The sequence below is a fragment of the Pseudophryne corroboree genome, chromosome 5 (assembly GCF_028390025.1).
Source record: "Pseudophryne corroboree isolate aPseCor3 chromosome 5, aPseCor3.hap2, whole genome shotgun sequence".
Taxonomy (NCBI): Eukaryota; Metazoa; Chordata; class Amphibia; order Anura; family Myobatrachidae; genus Pseudophryne; species Pseudophryne corroboree.
The window spans coordinates 381,698,769-381,707,941 of record NC_086448.1 but is presented as its reverse complement, the minus strand read 5'-3'; the positions used below and the strand labels follow the sequence as shown (position 1 = coordinate 381,707,941).

General features: G+C 39.1%; 1 pseudogene; it reads right to left on the bottom strand.

Moving 5' to 3' along the window:
- Positions 1 to 8,679: 8,679 nt before the first annotated feature.
- On the bottom strand, positions 8,680 to 8,798 carry LOC134930147 (5S ribosomal RNA; annotated as a pseudogene).
- Positions 8,799 to 9,173: the final 375 nt, after the last annotated feature.

The following is a 9,173-nucleotide window of genomic DNA, read 5'->3' as shown; positions in this document are numbered from 1 at the left end:
TCGCTGCTGTGCATTTTTGCACAGCGGGCAATCGGGTCCAAACTGCGCATGCGTATAGTAACATAGTAACATAGTAACTAAGGTTGAAAAAAGACAATTGTCCATCGAGTTCAACCTATTTGTGGTCTCCTATGCAGTCTTATTATAGGACTAGTTATTTTTATGTTAGGACTAGTTATATTACTATAATGTGTGCCTACGCACCATAACCCTGAATCTCTTTATCCAAAAGGAATTTATCTAACCCATTCTTAAAGGTGTTGACTGATGCCGCCATTACTACTCTCTCAGGCAGGGAATTCCAAACACGTATTGTCCTTACTGTGAAAAAACCTTTACGCCTCAATGTGTGGAAACTCCTCTCTAACCTAAGCGAGTGACCACGTGTCCTCTGTGCTGATCTTATAGAAAACAGGCCCCTCCCAAGCTCTGTGTATTGACCCCTTATATATTTGTAGATGTTGATCATGTCCCCTCTTAGTCTCCTCTTTTCCAATGTAAACATGCCTAGCCTTGCAAGCCTTTCCTCGTATTCCAGCATCTCATGCCCTTGATTAGTTTGGTCGCCCGCCTCTGAACCTTTTCTAGCTCCAGGATATCCTTTTTGTAATATGGTGCCCAAAATTGCACACAGTATTCAAGATGTAGCCTCACTAGTGATTTATATAATGGGAGTATAATACTCTCATCCCTTGCATCAATTCCCCATTTTATGCAAGCTAATATCTTATTAGCCTTCTTTGCTGCACTCCTACTTTGGGTACTGCTGCTTAATTTGTTATCTCTGTGAACCCCTAAGTCTTTTTCCAGTACAGAATCCCCTAATATTACCCCATTTAGTATGTAGGTGTTATTTTTGGTCTTGCCCCCACAGTGCATTACCTTACGCTTGTCTGTGTTGAATCTCATTCTCCATTTTGCTGCCCATGCTTCCAGTTTAGTTAAGTCATTCTGAAGAGACTCAGCATCACCCTCCATATTTATAACCTTACACAATTTGGTGTCGTCTGCGAAAATTGACACCATGCTCTCTAGACCTACTGTTAGGTCGTTGATGAAAATGTTGAACAAAAGTGGTCCGAGTACATACTCTTGTGGCACACCACTTAGTACTTTAGTTAAATTTGAAAATGATCCGTTGACCACAACGCGCTGCTCCCTATTATCTAACCAATTACTGACCCAAGTGCATATTGTGTTCCCTAGCCCCATTTCTTGTAGCTTATAGATAAGACGCATGTGTGGTACAGTGTCGAAAGCTTTGGCAAAGTCTAAAAAGATTACATCCACCTCCTTACCCTGATCAAGGTTCGCACTTACTGTTTCATAAAAGCCAAGTAAATTGGTCTGACATGATCTGTCCTTCACAAATCCATGTTGGTTCCTTTTAATTACCTTATTTGCTTAAAGGAACTTTTGAATACTGCCTCTTAGAATACCTTCCAATACTTTCCCTACAATAGATGTAAGACTAACTGGTCTATAATTACCTGGTTCAGCTTTGCTCCCCTTTTTGGATATCGGCACTACCTCCGCTATACGCCAGTCTTTGGGAACCATACCCGATTTAACCGAATCCATGAAGATCAAAAATAGAGGTCTTGCTAGTTCAGCGTGCAGCTCCATAAGAACCCTCGGGTGAATTCCATCGGGACCAGGTGACTTATTAATCTTTCCCTTTTTTAATCGGTCACCAGACTACCTCCTCACATAAATAAGCATTTAGCAGTGGGACATTGGCCCTCATTCCGAGTTGTTCGCTCGCAAGGCGATTTTAGCAGAGTTACACACGCTAAGCCGCCGCCTACTGGGAGTGAATCTTAGCTTCTTAAAATTGCGAACGATGTATTCGCAATATTGCGATTACAAACTACTTAGCAGTTTCTGAGTAGCTTCAACCTTACTCGGCATCTGCGATCAGTTCAGTGCTTGTCGTTCCTGGTTTGACGTCACAAACACACCCAGCGTTCGCCCAGACACTCCTCCGTTTCTCCAGCCACTCCCGCGTTTTTTCCGGAAACGGTAGCGTTTTTATCCACACGCCCATAAAACGCCGTGTTTCCGCCCAGTGACACCCATTTCCTGTCAATCACACTACGATCGCCGGAGCGAAGAAAAAGCCGTGAGTAAAAATACTATCTTCATAGCAAAATTACTTGGCGCAGTCGCAGTGCGAACATTGCGCATGCGTACTAAGCAGAAAAACGCTGCGATGCGAAGAAAAATACCGAGCGAACGACTCGGAATGAGGGCCCTTATCTTTGTTGAGATTTTGTGTTAGACTCAGCATTTGGTCCTCTCTGGTAAATACCGTTGAAAAAATGTTGTTTAGTTTGTTTGCTATGTCATTATCATTTTTGATTAAGACTTCCCTCTTGTCCTTTAATGGGCCTATACTCTCCTTCTTTAGTCTCTTGCTGTTGTACTTAAAAAAAAATTGGGATTCGCTTTGCTTTCCTTTGCTACTAGTTTTTCAGTTTCTACTTTAGCCGCACTTATTCCTTTTTTGCATATTTTGTTACAGTCCTTATAGTGCTGAAATGACTCTGCATCCCCCTCAGATTTGTATTTTTTAAATGATCGTCTTTTTTTGTCCATTAATTCCTTTATATTTTTGTTAAACCACATTGGTTTGGGATTTTTATTCCTTTTTTTGCTGCAGATGGGAATAAATTTACGAGTATTATTAATTAGCAGTGATTTTAATATATCCCATTTCTCTGTAGTATTGTTTCCTTGAAACAGAATTTCCCATTCAATGTCCCTTAATGCTTCCTTCATCATGTCAAAGTTGGCTTTGCTAAAGTTTAGAGTCCTAGTTGAGCCAGTATAGGACTGCTTATGAAAACTGATATTGAATGTGACCATATTGTGGTCGCTGTTACCTATGGGCTCTCCTACTTCATTATTTGATACCAATTCCCCATTATTAGTTAATACCAGGTCTAAGATTGCATTGTACTTAGTTGGTTCCTCGATTAATTAAACTAAGTAATTATCATTTAGCGTGTTTAAAAACATATTGCCCCTAGCTGCTAGCAGTATCACATGAATTGATTTTCCAGTTTATCTTGGGATAGTTAAAGTCTCCCATCACTACTATGTCTCCTACTCCTGCTGCTCTTTCAATTTGATTCAGTAACAATGCACCGCAATGTGCAGGCGCATCACACGGGTACAAAGCAGATCGCCGCCCAGTGATGGGTTTGTGCGACGGGAAGAAGGCATTTGTGGGTGTCAACTGACCATTTTCAGGGAGTGTCTGAAAAACACAGGCGTGTTCCTGACATCAATTCCAGTCCCGGACTGGCTGATGTGATCGCAGTGGCTGAGTATGTCCTGGGATGCGCAGAGACTGCACAAAATCTGTTTGTACAGCTCTGCTACACATGCGATCGCACACTTGCACAGCTAAAATATTCTCTCCCTGTAGGCGCTGATCGCAGCAGTGCAAAAATCTCTTGCTAGCAATCAGGTCTGAATTAGGCCCATTATGGAAATGTTCGAGTAAACAGGAAAGTCTTGAGTCTGTTTTTGAAGGTTCTAGAGTGGAGCTCTCTTTAACTGTGCAGGGAAGTGAGTTCCATAGAGTCGGAGCCGCATGGCTAAAATCTCAACCCCCCAATGAATCATGGGAGATTCTAGGTACTGCTAAAAGTCCTTCACCTACAGATCGCAGAAATCGAGTGGGGCAGTACGAAATCAGAAGTTGCTTCAGGTACCTTGGGCCCTGGTCATGTAGTGCTTTGAAACTCAGTAAGCCAATCTTGAAGATGACTCACCATCTTACAGGCAACCAGTGAAGGGAGTAGAGCATGGATGTTATGTGGCTGGAATGGGGATGGTTGGTTAACAGCCTGGCAGCTGTGTTTTGTACCAGCTGTAAGCAGTGCAATTCTTTTGCTGGGAGATCAAGGTAGAGGGCATTGCAGTAGTCTAATCGAGATGATACAAATGCATATATGACTTTTGGCAGAACTTTTGAGGGAATTAAGTGCTTGATTCTGGCTATGTTCCTGCGATGAAAGAATGAGGATTTGATTGTGGTTGATATCTAATATTTAAGTGTCAAGTCACCATCCCTGACAACGCCAAGATTCCGCACATGATGAATGATTTGTAGTTCTGAATCCCCAAGTGTAAGTCCAGTTGGTTGGCTATGCTGTAGTTTTGTCCTTTGATGTTGCGGTCCTATCATAAGGACCTCTGTCAAAATCCAACTGGCACTCATCCACTCCTGGAGCTCAGCTAGAGAGTTAATTAGGGTTGTTATTGGGCTCTCAGTGCCCGAAGCAAAGGGCAAGTGCAGTTGTGTATCATCTTCATAGCAGTGGTAGACAAGGCTATGGCCTATTTTACCCAGTAGTAGCATGTATGCTGTAAAAAGCATGGAGGATAGTATAGAACCTTGTGGGACACCACATGGCAATGGCACTGATGGTAATGTGTGGACTCCAGACGAAACACTCTGTGAACTGCCTGTGAGAAGTTATATGAACCAGCTTATGAATGTGCCATCCAGTTCAAAGAAATTTTATCAGGCGCTCAATCAGAAGCCCATGGTCAATGGTATCAAATTCTGCAGAGAGATCCAGAAGATAGTCACCTATGTCTTTCGCCATTATCATTTAACACACACACACACACACACACACACACACACACACACACACACACACACACACCAGGGCTGATTCAGTGTTATGTCTTCCCCTGAATCCTGATTGGAATGGATCATAAACATCATGGGTTGTCATGTGGGTTTCCAGTTGATTTGCAATGTAGAGTATGCTTGATTATCTTCATAGCACAATAGTAGATAAAGACCACCTTTCTGTCAAAGTGACAGGTACCACGCCCCCTTTCTTCTGGGGCATGCCCCCTTTAATATTAAATTATAGTGTTTGATATCGCTTTTATATAAAATTTAATATAAAATTTATAGAGTTCAATATTAAACTGTATTAAAAGATAATGGCTTTGAAAAGAATGTCACATATGACACACACAAAAAAAAAGATATATTTTAAAGTAACACAAAAGATGTTCTCACATTCCAGCAGCTAAAACTTCATGCCATGTCACATATGGTACTATTTAAAAATCATAGCATGTCACACATGGTACTGATTTAAAAATGATATTGATTTTAATGACCGTGTCCATTTTCTTGGAAGCACAAAAGGGTTCTCACATTCCAGCAGCTAAAATTTCATGCCATGTCACAACTGGTACTGATTTAAAAAAGCGTATTGATTTTAATGACCATATAACAAAAGCATCTGGTTATTATTAATGTAAACATGCAAAATAACAAACACAGTTTCAAAATGACCATATAACAAAAGCATCTGGTTATTATTAATGTAAACATGCAAAATAACAAACACAGTTTCAAAATGACCATATAACAAAAGCATCTGGTTATTATTAATGTAAACATGCAAAATAACAAACACAGTTTCAAAAGTTTTTTCAAGCCCATGTGGAATATTTAATAGCAATACTACATAGCCTTTTTCTTTTTAATTATGAATTAAAGAGCATTTAGAAAATTCTAATTTATATTATACAACAGTGCTGGAACATGTTCAGATAACAGTGCTGGAACATGTTCAGACATAATTCATATATGCATACATATATATGTGCAAAACAAGCTGTACTTATACATTCTCGCACCTTATTTTTGCAGACGGTTGACCACAATGAGCTATGAGGCACTACATGCCTCTGTGGCATAACTAGTTAACAAATTGATGGGCGATTATTATAATTCTGCCTTTCCGTTATCTAGGAACTAATTACAGCAATGAGACATGAGGCACTACATGCCTCTGTGGCATAACTAGTTAACAAATTGATGGGCCGAATATTAGTTTCTGTTGATAACGATTAAAACACAATTATTATACAACAATGCTGGAACATGTTCAGATAACAGTGCGGGAACATGTTCAGACACGATTCATTTTTTTTGCAAATGGTTGACCACAATGAGACATGAGGCACTGCATGCCTCTGTGGCATTACTAGTTAACAAATTGATGGGCGAGTATTAGAATTCTGCCTTTCCGTTATCTAGGAATTAATGACCTCAATGAGCCATGAGGCACGACATGCCTCTGTGGCATGACTAGTTAACAAATTGATGGACCGGCCTCAATGAGCCATGAAGCACTACATGCCTCTGTGGTATAACTAGTTAACAAATTGATGGTCGAATATTAGAATTCAGCCTTACCATTATCTAGGAACTAATGACCTCAATGAGCCATGAGGCACGGCATGCCTCTGTGGCATAACTAGTTAACAAATTGATGGACCGAATATTAGTTTCTGTTTATAACGATTAAAACATAATTATTAAATAACAGTGCTGGAACATGTTCAGACACGATTTATATATGCATACATATATATGTGCAAAACAAGCTGTACTTTGACATTTGTCGCACATTATTTTTTGCAAATGGTTGACCACAATGAGCCATGAGGCACTACATGCCTCTGTGGCATAACTAGTTAACAAATTGATGGGCAAATTGGAAATTATCTAGGAATAATGATAACAATGAGCCATGAGGCACTACATGCCTCTGTGGCATAACTAGTTAACAATTTGATGGGTGAATATTAGAATTCTGCCTTTCCATTATCTAGGAACTAATGACCTCAATGAGCCATGAGACACTACATGCATCTGTGGCATAACTAGTTAACAAATTGATATAGCAAAATGCTTACATCAACAATGAAGCAAAACTGTTGCAGGGTATGCTAGTATGTGTAATTCAACAACAGCTCGAGGACTGAAGGGTCACCCCCCATGTTTTAAAGATGATCTAGGAACTAATTACCACAATGAGCCATGAGGCACTAATGCCTCTGTGGCATAACTAGTTAACAAATTGATGGGCCGAATATTAGTCACTGTTTATTACAATTAAAACATATCATTTAGAGGGTTTCTCTGCTGTAGCCTTTTGGTAAATTGGGTTGAACAGGGTTATCCATGCTTAGTGAATACATACCAAAATGCATAGACAATGAGGAAAAACTGTTGCAGGGCATACTGGTATGTGTAGTTCAACAACAGATCGAGGACTGAAGGTTCACCTCCCCATGTTTTAAAGATGATCTAGGAACTAATGACCACAATGAGCCATGAGGCACTACATGCCTCTGTGGCATAACTAGTTAACAAATTGATGGGCCGAATATTAGTTACTGTTTATTACAATTAAAACATATCATTTAGAAGGTTTATCCCTGCTTAATGAATACATACCAAAATACTTAGACAATGAGGCAAAACTGTTGCAGGGCATACTGGTATGTGTAGTTCAACAACAGCCAGAGGTCTGATGGTTCCCCACCCCATGTTTTAAAGTTATTTCAATGTATATAGCCAGACACGCTATGTATACACATACATTGTGTATATATATAGACCTTGAATTGACTTACCTTAAGCTTTGATGCTGAAAAATCACAAATGACATATTTAAAATAAGGTAATGTGCAGACATGTTTCCTATATGTATACATATATATGTACAAAACAAGTTGAACTGTAATGTGCAGACATGTTTCCTATATGTATACATATATATGTACAAAACAAGTTGAACTTTTTTACATTCTCATACATAAAATTACAAATGACATGTTTAAAATTAGATCATGTTCAGACATGTGTCCTATATGTATACATTATATACATAAATATATATGTACAAAACAAGTTGTAATTTTTTTTTGCATTCTCATGCATAATTTTCTTGTTCAAATGTCAAGCTGCATTTGTTTGATCTTAAAATGCAACAAAAACATTCTTCATTCTAGAATAAAGCATTGCTTAATACATTGGTTGTTTCAATTAAATGTTATCTATTTTTACTTTACATTTTTTTTTTCCCACATTAGTTAAACAGAAACGTTGGCTTTTAGTTCCACTCTCAGAACATGTGGCAAGTGTCGCTGCTCTTCTTTGGCAAAATATTTTGGTTAAATTGCATCGTCTCCCCACGACTGGGGATATTTTTAATGATTTTTTAAGCCCACAGTTCAGAGTCTTGGCAAGATATTTCCTTGCAAACTTGGTGTTTTTTAAAAGTTTATTACATTTTCTTTATTATTAAAACTTACATTTTGGCTGCTCACGGCAGCTGCCGTTATCTCTGATCTACACATATGACTACAGAGAGAAAAAGTATGACACTAGTTTGGGCGCACTCTTATTATTGTTTTCTTTTAAATTATGAACATATGAGAAATAATGACAACTTAGACTTGTACTCTACACCTCATTAGAAAACTAAAGAATAAATATATACTGCACGTATCATCTGTATGACAGTGGTATCAGGGAGGAACATCTATGAATGTATATAGGATGGTGTATGGAATGTTCAGATCCTTAATTATGCCTGGATAATTGCATAATGGAGGATGGCTACATCACAAGCAACCTCCGTCTGCCAAGGATCTGTACAAACTTGGTTTGTATTAATGCAACCCTGGATGGGGTAGGATTAGTGAATGAGAGAGCCCACACACTATATGTGATGATATCTGGTAGTTATCCACTGTCTTAAATTGATGAACTTATTGGAAAAATAGTTGGAATCAGTAAAGTAGTGATACTGCTGTTGGCGTTCTTGCCCAAGGTGGATCTTCCTACTTCACCGGGTATTCCCTAGTGGTCACCCGTCTAGGTACTTACCCAGCCCACCTCCGTTTAGCTTCCAAGATCGGACGAGATTGGGCGTGAATGGAGGGGTATGGTCGTAGGGAGAAAATGTCCTACCTCGCCAATGAGAGTGCACCGAAATGGAAAAATGGGTTCCTTCTAAGAAGGAGAAATTTTGTAGAAAAAAGACGTGAATCTGCTGTCCACGTTAGACTGACGGGACGTGTCCTGTGGTGGACTAGTCCGCCTGAATCGTGGATGAGAGTTCACAGAAGGAAGAAAAGCAAGAATGAAGAAAAGGAATAACACAGTTATATAAGACTCCAAAAAGAAAGGCATATGGTGCCGAAAATTAACAAAAATGCTGTGTATTTACTTGTGACAGTGGAAAGATTTGAATTTATTACAAGCAGTGGTGGGCATACAGTTTTAACCTAGAAAATGACTGTATTTTTGTGTGTTAGAGAAGTAAAAATAC